This window comes from Schistocerca piceifrons, chromosome 4, assembly GCF_021461385.2.
Source record: "Schistocerca piceifrons isolate TAMUIC-IGC-003096 chromosome 4, iqSchPice1.1, whole genome shotgun sequence".
Lineage (NCBI taxonomy): Eukaryota > Metazoa > Arthropoda > Insecta > Orthoptera > Acrididae > Schistocerca > Schistocerca piceifrons.
Window position 1 is genome coordinate 186,752,224 of NC_060141.1, and position 20,031 is coordinate 186,772,254.

A 20,031-nucleotide genomic window follows, 5' to 3' on the forward strand; every position below is an offset into this window, starting at 1 on the left:
TTCCATGGCTTCATCATTACTACTCTGTAATCTGCAAGCACAAGGTCGCCAGCGTTACTTACTTTGTAGTTCAAACTAGTGGCGTACTTTGAGGAGAAACAACTGCGGTGTTAGCAATAGCAGGCAGAAGACGCATTTTCTTAGTGCTTCACATTTTATCGATTTTAACCTAGACAAACTCACGCTGCAGTATTCGTCCTCTGCACGCCAGTGCAGAACTGCAGAAGTGTACACAGAAACTTGCTACGTGAAAAATCCATGCAATACGCACGTTTATTTATATGTAAAAGCCGACTGCGGAATTTTCCTTTCTGTGAGATTGCATGTACAAGATTTGTGTGAGGATTGGAGGTTCTAGATTCGTTTATTTTACTGTTCGCGTCGCTTCTGCATGGTCTTTCATTGATTGTACCAGTATCCAATCGTATATTGTGATATATTGCGGAATTTCGAACATTCGCGAGAACCGCGATAAACTGGTACTGTTATTGTCAATTGAAGAATTAAATTTAATTGTATTTTTTTAATTTTTGAGGACAGTAAGCCTATTCTCTCAAAACAACCGTTCTCTGCTTTCGTGGCATAATTATAGAAATGGTTATTTTTGAGAATTTTTGGAGGCTTAAAAAACCATTTTCGTATGTTACTGATACGAGTGTTTTGGATACATAGCTTACTTCGTAAGAAATCAGCGTTTGTGGTTCACAGTTACTGCCAAAGAATACATCACCCCGGAATTTCATTGTATATCAACACAAATAAACGGGCGGTTTTGAGAATTTTTGGAAGCTAGTATTGTCCTATGTGTAATTTATGAGTAATTTGTACTAAATCGGCGTGTGTGATTTTGTACTGTAGCAGATATTCTAACAAACATGTTGCATTACATCTAGCTTTCCCTTAAAGAGGATAGCTCTAGATATTATCTACATCTATCACAAATGAATTCTGTTTTCGAATTTGCTAACAACTACAATTAACCTCAAACCGTTTTAGAAAACTAGTAATTTTTACCATAGGTCTTTGGGTTGCCTCAATAGAAATCTTGATCAGTGTATTTGCTTCAATTCTTATAGGGAATTATTAACAACTTTTTGTCTCAACAGATTAAAAGATAATCAGCTGGCTTTATTTAAAGTTATTTGTTCACTGCCCTGAAATACGTTGCACCAGGCAAAATGCAGCTTCACTGCGTATGCTGTTGTCGAACAGAAGATGAGTTGGTCGGTGTTCATAAGCAGCTGGAAATCATCCTGACTGTCAAACGATTGGTAGCTGCTGTGAATTGGAGTGTTGGAAGAGCTCTCGAGAGTTGTGTACCTGTGATGCTGGTACCATAGGTTCCTCAATTACTATCCTAATCATTAGCAGTTAAAACGTTTGGCGAATGATGGTACTCCTTAGGGAAGTGGCAGCAAAGGTAAATTGCGAGATGAGGTCGATGTGCCAAAATTTCCTTGGTGTGGTGTTGATTGCATCTGCAAAAGGCTTGTGGTTGATGCAAATGGTTAAAGAGCATCCGTCAGTGTCATCTAAAAAATGGTGGACCACCTCACAGATGTCCAAGAGCTCCTTATCAGAAGTCGGTAATTTCCAAGAATCATTGCCTATCGAAGTTGGAGGGCCCCAAACGATACATACCGAACGTGTGGTAGTAAATCGATTACGGAAGTCTCGTGGAGCGCGTTACGAGTATGTTTCAAGTTGTCACTACAGCAACGACAAAAGAAAAGCATCAGAGAAGCACTTGTAAATTCAAAGGAGACGACTTACCTTACTCATCGTCGGTGTTATCGTCTTGTGACAGTCCGCGTGATGTATAAGGTACAAGGGCAATTCCTTTTTTTCCCATACCCAGGGTAAACACAGCCAATATCGTGCAGGAATATCGGCAGAGTGTCGCGTGCAAACGCAAGTTGTGGAAGTATAGGTACTGGAACAAGTACAGTTCATCCCTCTGTCTTGGACGGCCTTCTCTTTTTATGGTAGACTTCACATACTTCCACAGCTTTTCTGTATTCTGGGTATGGACACTGGCGTCATCTGAAGAGACAAACTCCACTGAGTGGTTCACAAATGCATGGTCGAACCCATCAGCTTTCAGAGTCTGGTACGACTGAAACCCGTCTGTGATGACTTTTGTTCCAGGCAGTATGAAATGTTTAATGAGACCCACTAAAGTCACCTTGTCTCGGGACAATACCCTCACAACGAAACACTTCTGGGACTCTCTTTCTATCCCACAGAAAACCTAAATATGATCTACTTCACTTTTAGAAGGTCATCCTCTCTGATTCTTTCGTCTGGCAATATGAGATTCGCCTACTTCTACTGTTTTATTCGATCCACCAATTGGCACACTGTCATTTGTCACTACCACATAGAACACTTCTCGGCAAAACTCAAGTAGTTACACATGGTATTTGCTGATAACTCAGTTTCTGATGCTGTGGCTTGCAACGTGTAATCTCGAATCCAGCAAGACACAAGAACTACACTTGTCTGAACCGATAATTTGGAGAACTTGAACCATGTATTTTTCCTGATGCTGGTTCGCTTTCTGCAAAGTACGCAATGAAATTGCAACAGAATCTCGGTGTCCACACTCCTCTTACGGAGTTTTACAGACTTCACAACACCACAGTCAACACAGTCCCTTCTTTCCTTGTCCGGCAGAAGTCCATATTTCCGGGAAAAAGTAAAACATTTGTCTATGCTGGATTTGCATGGAATTAGAGTTCTTCATGTCAGGCAATCCGCAGAAGAAACGTGAGAAGCAGCAGACATTACACTCGCTATCAAGAGAAACCGTGTCGATTTCCCAATGGAATCACAAATAATTGCGGCGGGAATGTAATGTACACGAACTAAAGAAACAACGGAAAAATGACGATCACAAATAATTGACCATAATGCGTGCCACAAGACTTCTGTAATTGATTTACTATCATACGTTCGATATGTATCGTTTGGAGCCCTCCAACTTCGATAGGCAAACGTTCTTGGAAATTACCCAGAAGTCTACCACTTCTGAGTATTGGTCAACTTTCAAGAGAAGAAATGCAGTCGCTGCAATCTTTTGTTGCAGCACCACGCCAGTCACACAGTCACTGGCATCTGCAGTCATAATGAGAAATGTATACAGTGATGGAAGGGTGAGGGTGACAGTCTTTGTGAGGCCAGGTTTAATCTCATTGGAGGCCATTTGCATTTCAGGCATCCACCTCAGTCGTCATTTGCCAGTGGTGTTCTTGAACCACTGTGGCCCACTCAGAGGCAAGAGTGTTTCACCACCATGTGGCAGAATACGCTGTAAAAGTTGATGACTCCAAGGATAGTCCGAGAGAGGAGGCAGATTTGTTCCCTTTTCTCCAGCATGTGGTGTATCTCCGAATTGTCAACCAAATGTCCAATGAAGGTGACATGATTGCCATAGTTGGAGTTTATCTTTATTAATTACAATGCTGTGTGCCACTAAATTCGTGTAAATTCTTGAAACACCACAGACTCAGGACGATGAAAACATGCTACCGTCTGGATTTGGTGCTGAATAAGTTTGATTACATCCTCAGCTCTTCAATGTTTCTATGTAATGCAACTGTAATTTCATTAATTGCTTGTACAAAAGTGATTTGTTTAATGCAGAAACCAAACTTTTTGTATCTTCCAATAAAAAGATCTCAATAAAACACTTAATTATTTATATGAAGATAGTAACTGTTCTTGAAAGAACAGAATACCATTGACGATCGTGCAGCTTCTCTAGAATAAATGATAATTAACTGAAACCCTCAGCTGCCGACAGGTGTTGTTGATATATCTCGATGGGGACAGCTGAAAATGTGTGCCCCAACCAGAATCTCCTGCTTACATGGCAAACACTCTATCCATCTGAGCCACCAAGAACACAGACGAATAGCGTGACTGGAGGGACTTATCCCTTGCACGCTTCCCGTGAGACTCACATTCCCAGCTGTCCACAATCTACATACATAATGTACCTAATAGCTATTTGCCCATCCACTCATTACTCGAGCACACTAAGGTGACGATTCCTGTATGAGTTCGGGCAACCTGTGTGTATTCGCACAGAGGAAGGTCAACGGCTGGATAGCCTTTAACTATATATATGAAGATAGTAACTGTTCCTGAAAGAACAGAATACCATTGATAATCATGCAGCTTCTCTAGAATAAATGATAATTAATTGAAACCCTCAGCTGCCGACAGGTGTTGTTATATACCTCTTGCGAATGCAGGTGTTGTTGATATACCTCTGTGCGAATGCACACAGGTGGCCCAAACTCTTATGGTAATCGCCACCTTAGTGTGCACGAGTAATGAGTGGATGGGCAAATATCTATTAGGTACATTACGTATGTAGATTGTGGACAGTTGGGAATGTGAGTCTCATGGGAAGCATGCAAGGGAGAAGTCCCTGCAGTCACGCTACTCATCTGTGTCCTCGTTGGCTCAGATGGATAGAGAGTCTGCCATGTAAGCAGGAGATCCCGGGTTCATGTCCCGGACGGGGCACACATTTTCATCTGTCCCTGTCGAGGTATATCAACAACACCTGTCGGCAGCTGAGGGTTTCAATTAATTATCACTGAATTATTTATTTTAACATATTAGTCAACATTTCATCAAAGATTAAACTGTAAAAAGTGACTCATTTCCCTCAAACAAACACAAACATGTTTCTCTAGTTTTTTTCAAAATGTCAAGAATTCCACTTGGATCATTTTGGTCCAACTGTGCAATCCAATGCAACCAAAACACTACTGAAACAAACTTGTTTAAAAGTGCAGTTAAAGAGTAGCTTTTAACCCAAACATTCTATGCAATGAAGGTTTATTTAGATTACACAGAGAGGGGTTTTAGTAAAAAGTGTAGCACAAATAACAATAACAATAATAAAACTTCTGAAATTCCACACAAGCCTTTCACACTATATCTTTCCTTCTTTTTCTTTTTTTTTTCCTCTTCAGGAAAAACTTGCTCCCAAAACTATGCAGTGTGTAGTACTAACACCATATTGTCCTTCTGAACTCAAATCTCACTCATTGTAGAGGAATGCTGTCTGACTCAGTTTTTGAGGCTAGCAAAAGGAAAGTTGCGTGGCACAAAATGTTCCGGGCATCACACGATGGTGTGTATAGTGTTATGAACCAATGTGAGTATAGTGTGTGCAGTATGTGCAGTAATTGAGAGTGAATGGAACAGGAAGAAACCTTAATAACTGGTACAGTGGGAAGTACTCTCTGCCATGCACCTCATGATGGTTCGCAGAGAATAGATGTAGATTAGCTTTTTTCATTATTAACTAACTTACTTGTAAAACTGTATTGTGTACTAGGGGTAAACCAAATGAGGCAGCAATTTTTTCAATAGATTTGTCTTGTATCTGGGAAGGTGAAGGGTCCAATCTTTATCCACTCATCCTGATTTTGCTTTTCTGTGGTTTCCCTAAATCATTTCAAGAAAAAGGACGGTTCATGCTATAAGGTCATGACATGTCCCATTCTTGTCACACTAGACCTGTTAGTTTGTAAATGTATGTTTATGTGAATTACTATATTTTTGTTTTTCTTAAATTGTGATAGCAAGGTATGTCCAATATTCTTGTAAATGGGACATGTGGATGAATAAAACTGGTTAACAACTACTACTGCTAACTAATGCAACATTCTGTTGTTGTGATCACACTTGGCCTACAGTCCCATGTTCTTATGATTTGTGGCATTTTTTTTCTGTGTATTCAACTTAAAGGCTAAGCACCCTGCAACATTTAATCCTCAAAGAAGAAACTTTGTAAGTCCAAGCTATCTAAATCAAAAAAAGGATGCATTTCTCTGATGTTGTTATTTATTAACTTAGTTTGTTGTGACATGATAGCCCTATAAAAATGAATGTCTACAGTACAATGTGTAATCCTTTGTTGCAGGAATCATGATAACTTTGACACCCCTACAACTGCATCAGCTTGTAGGATTGAGAGGAGATGTAGCTTCTGCTTGGCTGTCACAGTTAGGAGGCTACTCTGAATTTGCTAAAGGACTTGATACACATGAAAAGGAAGGTATGACAAATAATTCACGTAATTGAAATAATGTTAATTAATTTCTTCTCATACTGAATTAATGTACTGTGAATAATTAAAGTGTGTTCATATGACTACCACATGAAATCAGAATTTGATGCTGATAGTTATTGATTAAAGTCTCACTTATATGACAAAACATGAAACAACAATTTCATGGCAAAATTTGTGGGCAGCATGTAAGAAAAAGTATACTTTCAGCAAATAATATATTTTTACACCTAAAAAGATGCCTGTGTACATCTGCTCACTTCAAAATAGCAAGGAAATGAAGCATGTGTTAACTTGAAACTTGATGTGATTTTTGAAGCTGTGAAGTAAGTTTTACCCCTCCAGTATCTTCAGTTTGAATGATTTTCTGTGTAATTGGTGGACTGACAGCTACACTTTAAATAAAACAGTACTTAAAAAACCTGCAGTGACACTGCGTAGACCTGTGACGCTGCTTCGAAATTCCTTATACAGTGAAGCTAAAGTTTTTTGTAAATACACCTACATTTATCTTGTCACCATTTGTTAGAAAAAACCAAAATACCAACAAACAATTTGATTTGTAGTTCTTGAGTGTAGAAACAAATTACATTGTGTTCCTGAACCAGTATAATGATTTTTGCTGTGATAAAAGCAGAACAGGATGTACAATTATGAGGTACAATGTTTGGATGACTTCTGTGCACATCCATCTTTTTGCTGATAACATACACATATTTAAAATTATGGGTAGGATAGCTTGCCAGAGTTCAACTCCAGGGGACAATATATTTAGTACTGCCAACAGACAGAACAATTTTTGTATCCCCTCATCTTCACAAAAGGTAGGTCCCTTCCATCATGGGGTCTGAGTGAGTGACCTGCTCTTCCTCTTTAACCTTCTTCAACATATCCCCTCCCCTCTCCTCTCCTCAGAGGAAGGAGCCTATAGTTCTAAAAATTACGATATGTAGTGTTGTATAATTTTGTATCTATCTATCAGCAGTACTAAATATTTATCCTCATGGAAGTACTGCTCGTAAATTATGTCTCATGATTTATTAGTTTTTTGATTGAATTTTCCATTTAAATTGCTAGTTTTGTGTCATTTCTATATTCAAAAAAGTCTCACTTGTACATAACCTCAATCCCATGAAGAGATTTCTAACCACCTGAAGCTGTACCATCACATGGCTAAGTTAACCACAAATCTTAGTTCTGCTTGCATGTTTTTCATACTGTCACTCAGTACTGTCTTACACCATTATCTTCTAGGACATTGCTACAATCTTAAATTTATTCTTCAAAAGAGTGGAGGAAGAATATTATCTAAATTTGATTATCTGACATCTTGTAAAAGTATTTTCAGGGACTCTGATATTAGTATTCTTTTGTGCCCGTACATGTACTCTATGATTTCTGTGGTTAATAATAAATGTGAAGTTTAAAACCACAACACCACAAGTACAAATAATTTCTGTACAGACTGTATAGTGCTACATAGGGTTCAGGAGGGTGATTTATATTCTGGTGCAAAAGTCTGTATCACGTTATTGACATACACCATTCAGGGAAATAGTTCATGGGTGAACTGCCAGATGTTGCTGTCCAGTGGGCACAATATTTTGGCAAATGACCGTGTTGCCATCACCAGGTTCGCTGATGAACTGACTGATGGGGCACTGGTCCCTTGCTTCTATCTCCTCCTCCTCTCCTTGTGATTGACCACTCCATTGGCTGTCCGTGCCACCACTTCTCCCTCTGACTCAGTATTCCGTCCTAGGTTTGCGCCCCGATGCACGTGCTGGAGGCACCTCCGCTGTTCCTCTGCCTGCCCCCGAAGCCAGTTCATTGTCTAGTATTTCATCCCTCTCCTTGACCATTCTTATAATGGTGTCCCATGCCTTGCTAAGTGTGTACCCGCTATCATGATTTATTAGCAAGTTCCCTTACTCAAATCTCAATAGATTCCTTAATGACACAGTCCCAGAATTTGGATGTCTGAGTCAGAACCTTGCTGTGGCTACAGTCCATTCCATGAAATTCCATTAGGCAATGTTCTGTGACTGCTGACCAGTTAGGTTGCTGAAACCTGGTATGGCGTTGGTGTTCTCAACAATGATATTCGACAGTACACACCATCTGATCTATATAAGTTTGCTCATCTAGGTTTCTCTTGTCAGAATCCCTATAATTTTTCTGGCAGTAACCATCTGTTTTGTATCTGGATCTGTGTAGTGTGTATCTGCAGCTTCCCCTAGGCATGTCATGCCAATATTTTGAAGGTGCATTCCTGTTACTGTTATGTCCATAATACATTATTCTGTATGCTCTGTCTTTATTCTTTTGCTCTATTCTTTGAGTGTGGAAAGAATTACTACAGATTCCTATACCACATTCTTCTGGTTGCTTGAGTACCTTCCTTGCTTGATCAGCTGTATTGATAATTGTTTCAATCAGCCTCTCATGTGTGTCTAATAGTAATCTGTTGATCACCAAGTCTATAAATACGGCAGTCATTTCCACAAAGACATAGTCAATTGCAAGCTAGCTTTCTGTTGGTACAGTTACTATGTCATCATCTAATTTTCAGTGTAGATGCATAGCTCATCAAATCACTTCCTCAGTTACAGCTGGAAACGATCTAGCATGAAAGCAAAACAATGGAATACAAATTACTCGTGGCCGACAGATGTTTTGCTGTTCTACAGCAATGACAATTCATAGATATGACAGGCAACAATGACTGCTGCCAGTGCATTCTTGGTGCATCACATTGCCCACATCTATGAGAAGCCAATGTAACACAAGACATTATGTACTCTCAAGTCACTCACAGCTAAAACACATGAGTCAAACTAGTTTTGCCCCATTTTGGAATGACAGTAGTAGACTGTATGTCTTAGAAAATAAACAAATAAATACTTCCTGATCAGTACTGGCTCAGAATCAAGCAGAATTCCCAGATGGAAACCACCAACAGAGCTTACAATGCCTGCTGTTTAACTACATCCTGCAAATGATATATTAAAACTTTCAGAACACTTATGTATTTGGTGGACCTCAATCTGCATGAGAAATTTCCATGGTAGTTTCTGGTCGCAGATGTTGGAGAACTGATCTTAGCTGCAGATTTTCTGTGTTGATTTCATCTCCACCAAATTTAATATTATCTATCCTCAGGCAAATCAGCAGTGGAGGGTTGATATTCAGTATCACTGATAGTCTGCCACCACATCCACAGGCAGGTCTGGAGGAGACTGGTCTGAGAACAGCTCCCTCAGTCTCTACACATGATATCATTCTTATCTCCTTAATGACCATCATGCTTTAGATTTGGAAATACAGAAGGTGATGGTGGCTAATGAAGAAATGTGAAAGGAGGATCTGGAACTGCACACCAGAAAACTGTTATTGGAAGTGAACTGTATGCTATGAAGTCTTACCTGTGGCATGTAAAGTGGGAATGATATCACCATCTCCAAATACTCAGCTTGAAAGAGACAGCATCTGCCATTATGCTGGCAGATGGCACAAATGCACAGTTGGGACATACCGCATCACACTCAGTACAGTGAAATTTTCTAAAAGTATGCATTTAATCTCCCACATGTGCTCCCTGTGTTCTCCTGACAACATGTGTGGCATTTAAACTGAGAGGCATTAGACATGACACTGTCCACAAAATTAATAACACACTAGGTCTGCCACAATCTGTAGAGAGTGGCACCAGACAGATTCTGAGCAGCTAAAACTGACGTAGATGACTTACTGCAAGATTGCCTAGTCAGGCAGTCAGATAATTCATGGGCTTAGGCCATACACCTAGTTCCCAGGAAAGACAGATGTACATATTATGTGGTGATTATAAGTTCCTTGATACACACACAATACCTGATAGTTACCTGATACCAGACATCCAAGGCTTTACTCACACTTTAGCAGGTGATTCCATGTTTAGCACTCTACATTATAAAAAAACTTACCTGTAGATTACCATGACTACTCATGACATATTCAAAGTGATAATAACACTGTACAGGATGTATGAATTTTTGTTTATTCCTTAGAGTTCGAAAAACGTGGCCCATACATGCCAGTGGTTCATTGATTACAGTCTCTTCAATTTCCCATTTTGTTACATGTAACTGGATAGTGTTTTAGCTTTTTTGGCACCTCCACAAGAACATGATGAATGTCTTACTCATTTTTTGAGACTCGTGAACATTTTGGTGTAGTGATAGAAGACAAGTGCCAACTTTGATGACCAAAATTAACATTTACAGGACAGTGCGTTAGGCAAACAATTTTTTCATGTCCCCTGCTTTTGCCCAAGTAACTTTCATACTACATATTCCCTTTGAGTTATTGTTTGTTGGCTATTTTATGAAACGTTAGTGTCAATATATTTTATAGAAAATTCCTGCTTTGAAAAATAAATAAATAAATATACTTATTATGGGTCCAACAACCCCCCCCCCCCTCCCCCTTAGGCTTCCATGCTATAGAAAATTTCCCTTCTCATCTCTACAACAATGCGTGTTAGTTTCTTGTTGGTTGGTATTCTTGGTATTCACAACAATCAGTTTACTTTCAGAGGAAGTGATTGTTGATGTCAGTCAGCTGTTATTTATCTTGTAAACTTGTGGTGAGTTAGTGCAGTTTCCTATTGTTCACACCCAGACTTAGAAATGACTAAAAGAATATGTGACTCACCTGTAGAAAGAGTTCTGAATGAAATTTTAGACAAAGATTCTGACTTGGGGAGTGAAAGTGAATATGAGGATGGTGTTATGGAGTATGATTCAGATCGGGAAAGTGATGTGGATGTTAGAGAAGATGGAGATAGCGCAGCTTCAGGCAGTGACCATCTGGATGTTATTGTGGCCAAGTCTGGAAGAAGTTACGTAACCACACAGCCTAGAATTCCTTGGAGGTCTGTTGCTAATATAGTAAGAGAACAGGCAGGAGTAACTCCAGCTGGTGTTTGCCATTCACCTGGAGAAGCCTTGAAGTTACTTCTTACACCTGACATCATGGATGTTATAGTAAAACATTCAAATGAAGAGGCAGTTAAGCGAAATGTTACTTTGACTAATGAGAAAGAATTGTATGCTTTTATAGGAATCTATGGAGGCAAAGAAGGACAATTCTGTCAGTGTACATGATCTTTGGTCAGACCTAATGGGTCGGCCAGTTTACAAAGGTGTTATGGCAAGAGAATGTTTCAAGGAACTTATTGCAATCATAAGGTTTGATGACAAAGTACCCGCCAGCTAAGAAGGGAAGCAGACAAGTTCACAGCAATCCGTGATGTTTTCAACAAAGTGAATGTTAGATTTCCACTATCGTATAAACCAGGGGTCCACCTCACCATTGATGAGATGCTCAGCTTGTTTAGAGGGTGCTGCCCCTTCAAAGTATTTATGAAGGATAAACTGGGCAAGTATGGCATCCTTTTATGCATGATGTCCGATGCAGTTGACAGATACATCTTGAATATGGAACCCTATGCAGGTAATGTTCAGAATTTGTCGAAAGAAGAATGGGGTTCAGCAGCTGTTGTCAAACATCTGGTAGCACCTGTGAAAGATACTGGTTGAAATATTACTACAGACCGATACTACACATTGGTGGATTTGGTGGAAGAATTATACCAAGACTACAAAGTTACTACAGTAGGAATTCTCCAGTCAAACAGGAAGCATATTCCAGACATAATGAAGAACATGTCAAATTGAGAGCTATATTCATCAATGTTCTTGTTCACAGATCCATCAACACGTAGGCCTCCAGTAACTTTGGTGTCCTACACAGCAAAAATGTATTTTACTCTCTCATCAACATTTGTGCTATCAATGCAACCACCAAATTCATCCAGCAACATCCAAGATGGAATGAAAAGAAACACAACAAAAGGAAACTTTATCTCCTGCAAGCTGGGATGGAACTAGTGAAATTGTAGGTAGAAGAAAGAAGTGCCAGTGCAAGAGGGTTAGCTAACCAAATTGTTCAATCAGTGGAGACTATTCTACAAAAGAAAATCAAAGAAGTGCCAACAGAAGCATGTAAGCCTCCTGCAGGGAAAGGTCGGTGCCGTATTTGTGTAAGAGAAGCTAAAACAAAGAAGCGGAAGTACAACAATCTAAGTAAACCAAAACAGTATTGTGGACAGTGTCATAAACATTGTGTAACACACATTCAGAAAAAAATTGTGTAGTGTGTCTCTTGCCTTGAAGTTGAGGACTCAGAGTAGTCTATTGTATATGAACACATCTGTATTTTGTATTGTAATATGTCAATTTTTTATTCACTCAGTCCAATATTTATAACAATTAACAACATTTATAAACCGATGCCTTAGTTAAAATACATAAACCATTTTGAAAGTTGTAATTTTTGATCAGTAAACTTATTTAATACCTGTGGGCTCGCGGAACAACCCCCCCCCCCCCCCCCCCCCCCAAACACACACCTCAGGCATCCAAGTTAGAAAAAAAGGCTTGGGCATCCTAGTGATAAGTTATGGTAATTTTGCAACATGATTAATTTCTACAAGCATCATTTCCCACAAGTGGCAGCCATACATGTGCTGTTGACAGATGATTTGGTTGACAAAACACATGCGGTAGCATGCATCACTCAAATGCATTCAACTGATGTAAGCACAGCTTATTATGTGCTACAATGTTATCCCATCTGATCATGACAACTCCCTTGTCAGTTACTCTGATGCTAGTAACACTGCAATCAGAGCTGCATTTCAACAGAGAGTTTCAGATATGCAACTACCATTACACTTATTCTAACAAAAGTCTCAGTGTAAGTGGTCAGCTTATGACAGAGAATTGCACACTGGCTGTGGGGCATTGCATCACTTCAAGGATGACATGAAAGGTAGACCACTCACTATTTACATGGACCACCAACCAGTGCCCCCCCCCATGAACCATGGACCTTGCCGTTGGTGGGGAGGCTTGCATGCCTCAGCAATACAGATAGCCGTACCGTAGGTACAGCCACAACAGAGGGGTATCTGTTGAGAGGCCAGACAAACATGTGGTTCCTGAAGATGAGCAGCAGCCTTTTCAGTAGTTGCAAGGGCAACAGTCTGGATGATTGACTGATCTGGCCTTGCAACAATAACCAAAACGGCCTTGCTGTGCTGGTACTGCGAACGGCTGAATGCAAGGGGAAACTACGGCCATAATTTTTCCCGAGGGCATGCAGCTTTACTGTATGATTAAATGATGATGGCGTCCTCTTGGGTAAAATATTCCGGAGGTAAAATAGTCCCCCATTTGGATCTCCGGGCGGGGACTGCTCAAGAGGATGTCGTTATCAGGAGAAAGAAAACTGGCGTTCTACGGATCGGAGCGTGGAATGTCAGATCCCTTAATCGGGCAGGTAGGTTAGAAAATTTAAAAAGGGAAATGAATAGGTTAAAGTTAGATATAGTGGGAATTAGTGAAGTTCGGTGGCAGGAGGAAGAAGACTTCTGGTCAGGTGACTACAGGGTTATAAACACAAAATCAAATAGGGGTAATGCAGGAGTAGGTTTAATAATGAATAGGAAAATAGGAATGCGGGTAAGCTACTACAAACAGCATAGTGAACGCATTATTGTTGCCAAGATAGATACAAAGCACACACCTACTACAGTAGTACAAGTTTATATGCCAACTAGCTCTGCAGATGGTGAAGAAATTGAAAAAATGTATGATGAAATAAAAGAAATTATTCAGATAGTGAAGGGAGACGAAAATTTAATAGTCATGGGTGACTGGAATTCGAGTGTAGGAAAAGGGAGAGAAGGAAACGTGGTAGGTTAATATGGATTGGGGCTAAGAAATGAAAGAGGAAGCCGCCTGGTAGAATTTTGCACAGAGCACAACTTAATCATAGCTAACACTTGGTTTAAGAATCATGATAGAAGGTTGTATACATGGAAGAACCCTGGAGATACTAAAAGGTATCAGATAGATTATATAATGGTAAGACAGAGATTTAGGAACCAGGTTTTAAATTGTAAGACATTTCCAGGGGCAGATGTGGACTCTGACCACAATCTATTAGTTATGACCTGTAGATTAAAACTGAAGAAACTGCAAAAAGGTGGGAATTTAAGGAGATGGGACCTGGATAAACTGAAAGAACCACAGGTTGTACAGAGTTTCAGGGAGAGCATAAGGGAACAATTAACAGGAATGGGGGAAAGAAATACAGTAGAAGAAGAATGGGTAGCTTTGAGGGATGAAATAGTGAAGGCAGCAGAGGATCAAGTAGGTAAAAAGATGAGGGCTAGTGGAAATCCTTGGGTAACAGAAGAAATATTGAATTTAATTGATGAAAGGAGAAAATATAAAAATGCAGTAAATGAAGCAGGCAAAAAGGAATACAAACGTATCAAAAATGAGATCGACAGGAAGTGCAAAATGGCTAAGCAGGGATGGCTAGAGGACAAATGTAAGGATGTAGAGGCCTATCTCACTATGAGTAAGATTGATACTGCCTACAGGAAAATTAAAGAGACCTTTGGAGATAAGAGAACCACTTGTATGAACATAAAGAGCTCAGATGGAAACCCAGTTCTAAGCAAAGACGGGAAAGCAGAAAGGTGGAAGGAGTAAATAGAGGGTTTATACAAGGGCGATGTACTTGAGGACAATATTATGGAAATGGAAGAAGATGTAGATGAAGATGAAATGGGAGATACGATACTGCGTGAAGAGTTTGACAGAGCACTGAAAGACCTGAGTCGAAACAAGGCCCCCGGAGTAGACAACATTCCATTGGAACTACTGACGGCCTTGGGAGAGCCAGTCCTGACAAAACTCTACCATCTGGTGAGCAAAATGTATGAAACAGGCGAAATACCCTCAGACTTCAAGAAGAATATAATAATTCCAATCCCAAAGAAAGCAGGTGTTGACAGATGTGAAAATTACCGAACAATCAATTTAATAAGTCACAGCTGCAAAATACTAACACGAATTCTTTACAGACGAATGGAAAAACTAGTAGAAGCCAACCTTGGGGAAGATCAGTTTGAATTCCGTAGAAATACTGGAACACATGAGGCAATACTGACCTTACGACTTATCTTAGAAGAAAGGTTAAGGAAAGGCAAACCTACGTTTCTAGCATTTGTAGACTTAGAGAAAGCTTTTGACAATGTTGACTGGAATACTCTCTTTCAAATTCTAAAGGTGGCAGGGGTAAAATACAGGGAGCGAAAGGCTATTTACAATTTGTACAGAAACCAGTTGGCAGTTATAAGAGTCGAGGGACATGAAATGGAAGCAGTGGTTGGGAAGGGAGTAAGACAGGGTTGTAGCCTCTCCCCGATGCTATTCAATCTGTATATTGAGCAAGCAGTAAAGGAAATAAAAGAAAAATTCGGAGTAGGTATTAAAATCCATGGAGAAGAAATAAAAACTTTGAGGTTAGCCGATGACATTGTAATTCTGTCAGAGACAGCACAGGACTTGGAAGAGCAGTTGAACGGAATGGATGGTGTCTTGAAGGGAGGATATAAGATGAACATCAACAAAAGCAAAACGAGGATAATGGAATGTAGTCAAATTAAGTCGGGTGATGTTGAGGGTATTAGATTAGGAAATGAGACACTTAAAGTAGTAAAGGAGTTTTGCTATTTGGGGAGCAAAATAACGGATGATGGTCGAAGTAGAGAGGATATAAAATGTAGACTGGCAATGGCAAGGAAAGCGTTTCTGAAGAAGAGAAATTTGTTAACATCGAGTATAGATTTAAGTGTCAGGAAGTCATTTCTGAAAGTATTTGTATGGTGTGTAGCCATGTATGGAAGTGAAACATGGACGGTAAATAGTTTGGACAAGAAGAGAATAGAAGCTTTCGAAATGTGGTGCTACAGAAGAATGCTGAAGATTAGATGGGTAGACCACATAACTAATGAGGAAGTATTGAATTGGATTGGGGAGAAGAGACGTTTGTGGCACAACTTGACCAGAAGAAGGGATCGGTTGGTAGGACATGTTCTGAGGCATCAAGGGATCACCAATTTAGTATTGGAGGGCAGTGTGGAGGGTAAAAATCGTAGGGGGAGACCAAGAGATGAATACACTAAGCAGATTCAGAAGGATGTAGGTTGCAGTAGGTACTGGGATATGAAGAAGCTTGCACAGGGTAGAGTAGCATGGAGAGCTGCATCAAACCAGTCTCAGGACTGAAGACCACAACAACAACAACCAACCAGTGGCAGATTCCACACATAATCCAGCAAAAGACTGTTCTCCACACCCTTTTCCACCATTCTCTTTATGTTGCACAATTTACTACAGACATCCCAGCATCAAACCAGCCTCAGAACTGAAGACAACAACATCTCAAGGACACAGACAATATCATGGCTTATTACCTACCTCAAGTAAATGCACTACCCATTGATATCAATTACAATGAACTTGCCAAGGCCCAACAACAGGATACTCAAACCTGTACTCTCCTATATGATAGCACAACTAGTTAGAATCTTGAGCAATATACTATCCTTGGTTCCTGTCGTGTGATGTGTCACATAACTGCCTCTTGCCACTAGTCCCTTTCACTATCAGGAAGCCTATTCTTGATAGCTTGCATGGACTGCACACCTGGCAGAGTACCTGACTACTAAACTTGTTACAGAATAATTTGTCCAGTGGGGATGTGAAGTGAGACAGCAAACTGCAAACCCAAACGTGAACAGCTTGCCAGTGCTGCAAAACTTGTGGACATGCATGTCTAAAAAAAAAATGGGCAATATGAAATACTCAAAGGCCAGTTACAACATGTCCACATTGACCTGGTTGGCTCATTACTGTAGTTGGATGGTTTCCGGTATATTCTTTCCATGATAGATCGGGTCACATGCTGTGTTGAGGCAATATGCTTGCCAGACATAATGGCAGAAATGATGATGAAGAATTGTGGATACTGCATTTTGGTTGTCAAACTTCCTTCACTACTGATCAAGGCCACCAGCTTGAGTCTGCACTATTCTACAAACTATGTAACCTTTGCAACGACCAGTGCTATCATACCACAGCCTACTATCCACATAGCAATGGTTTTGATGAATTCTGGCTTTGAACACTCAAATAAGCCCTTTTGTGCCATGGGGAGTTAGTGGACAGAGTCCTTCCCTGGCTTCTTTTAGGTATCTGTTCCAAGTTCAAAGAAGACCTCGATGCCTCTTCAGCAGAACTTTTACGTGGTGGGCTACTCGATTTATCAGCAGATTTTGTCTCCCTTGTACAATGACAGATGATGCATGCCTATCAGCTCTAGTCTGGAGAGTGAAACAACACATTGCGTGACTAAGAATACTGCCACCCCAGCCGCAGGGCTCACCAAGAATATTTGCATTCATGAAGCAGACTAAGAGTACATCATGTTATGGGGTGATACAATAACAGCAGCATTACATTGTCTCTTCTTACTGAGAAATGGTGTGGCTGTGCCCTGCAATGGAACCAATCATGGCACAGCTGGTCATGCGTAGCTGACCCAGCAGCTACGAGCTTCAGCGACATCCTTCTGCCAGGGAATGGACGGTGGCAGCAGGGAGTGAGGGGGGGGGGGGGCAAGCAAGGGGGACTCAGCCTCTGTTGTGACCTCACCATCGATGACATCAAATATTAGAAACAAAACTCTTCAGGAATGAGTTTAGCCTCCTACATGGAGAGTATCTTTGGCTCAAACAATTTGTTGTGTCGTGCACACATGGTTCTTTGTATGTCCTTGTTTGGCACTAAATGTGTGTTACTTGTATTTATTGACCTTTTGCTTCTTCCTATGAGTATTCCCAGTTGGAATTCTCACTTACTTGTTTTATGATATTGATACAAATATTTAAAACACTGACTATTGAGCTGAACTTAGTATTATTATACATGTGGAGAGAAATGAAAAGCAAATTCTAGACTGGGGTGCACATTATTTAATAACAGTTCACCACATTTAATAGTTGCAGAAGGAAGATTATAGAAGAAATTCAATGAGCCTGAGGCACATGTAACAGGTCAATAACCTACAAAGGGCTGTTGTATTTATGATTTATGAGATGTGGCTATGAAATAATGGGACTGATGCTGTCCCAGAGTAAATATGCATGTGCCAAAGATAAACAACCAATAACTATGAAGTGTGGAGCCTTCTCAGTCAAATGCAACATCTCTGGTGTCCGTAGACAAATTGGTGTGGCTGTGGCTTTTGTGTGTGTAAGAGCTGTTATTTTGTTTTGCCGGAAAAAGATAAGTTTGATAATACAGCCCACAACTGTCATGATTTCACATGGAAAAGAAAAAGAAAAAAAGAAAACTGCTACCGAAACCTATCTTTTACTAAAAGAAGTATGTGATAAAGACTGTTTATCACATATGTGAATTTTTGTGTGGTTCAAGCATTTCCAAGATGGCCATGAAGAAGTTTAAGATGACTCATGCCTGGGATGCTCCTCAACATCAAAGTTGGATGAAAAAATCAAAAAATTAGTTATTCTGATTTGGCCTGACCATCAGTTGAATATTTGATTAGTTGTTGAAACTGTAGGAATTTACGAAGTATGTGTTAGGCAAATTTTATGTAACCAATGTAACATGAGAAAAATGTGCGCAGAACTAGTGGCAAAAATACAATTGAACAGAAAGTAGTTCATGAAAATGTTTCTTCTGACACTTTGAATACCATTGAAAATGATCCTAATTTCTTGGAAAGAATGATAACATGTGATGAACCTTGTTTTTTCACCTGTAATTCAGAAACCATGGAATTGTGGATTTCACTTGGTTCCTGGAGGTGAAAGATTAGAGATTGGATTCGATTCAGTTTTTGTTTCATAGTTGATTCTTGTGATGTGGAACAACTAAGTAAGTATAACATAAAAAATGTAAAACATTTGAATATAACACTCACTGCCCTGTTTGTTTGTCAGGAGACTATCAAAATAGGTGAATACGTTACAGTTAACCGGAATGGCTAATGTTTACAGAATTAATACACTGTCAGAATGAAACTTACATGTGCATCTTTAATAAATTTATCACACAAAAAATACCTAATTATCCCTTGTGACCAAGTACTCTCAAAACTGAAATCTAACAGGCAATTTTACTTAAGCTGACCTAACACTCCCTGTTAAGATATTCATCTACGGAGTAGAATCATTTGTGTATCAAGAAGTCTTTCAGACTCTGTTTAAATAGTGCTTTATCTGAAATCAAGTTTTTAATGGTTGCTGGCAATTTGTTGAAAACGTGTGTTCCTGCTTATTGGACCTGTTTTTGGACAAAGGTAAGTGATTTTAGGGTTTTATGTAGTTTGTTCTTACTCCTAGTATTGACACTATGTATTGAGTTATTGGTTGGAAACAGAGAAATATTACTTGCAACAGATTTCACTAAGGAATAAATATACTGAGAAGCGGTGGTTAGAATACAAAGTTACTTGAACAGATTTACACATGATGTTCTTGAATTTACCCAACAAATCATTCTTGTTACATGCTTTTGCATGTTAAAAACTTCTGCTCGATTCGATGAGTTATTCCAGAATATGATCCCATATAAGATTGTGGTGGTTATCGACTGCAAGAGCCCACCACCTCATGTTTGACAACGAACTTCTTTGAAAACTGTTGATCTCAGTGTGTTCTGAACTCTGTATTTGAGCAGATGTGTTTGTACCAACATGATCAAAATAAAGTTAATTCATTATAAACAAGCAAATACTTAATGTTGGGTTCGTAACATCTCGATCCCCATACTGGTGACCCCAATGCTCATGAACACCACTTACAATGCCAAAAATGTGTACTGGAACATCGCCATGGACAAACAATGCAGCAACCTTTTGTCGGATTTCTACGTCCATCGACTTTGCATCACGCCGCATCTGGATGCAGTGTACAGAAAGTGTAATTAGTGTGTAAATTCCCGACT

At 39.7% G+C, this 20,031-nt stretch overlaps 1 long non-coding RNA gene across 1 annotated transcript in view; it reads left to right on the forward strand.

Moving 5' to 3' along the window:
• Positions 1-346: 346 nt before the first annotated feature.
• LOC124795133 overlaps positions 347-20,031 on the forward strand; it is a 60,545-nt gene continuing 40,860 nt past the window's right edge. The window contains exons 1-2 of the long non-coding RNA XR_007016648.1: positions 347-479; positions 5,948-6,082. This is a non-coding gene — a long non-coding RNA (uncharacterized LOC124795133). The remainder of the gene's footprint in view (positions 480-5,947; positions 6,083-20,031) is intronic.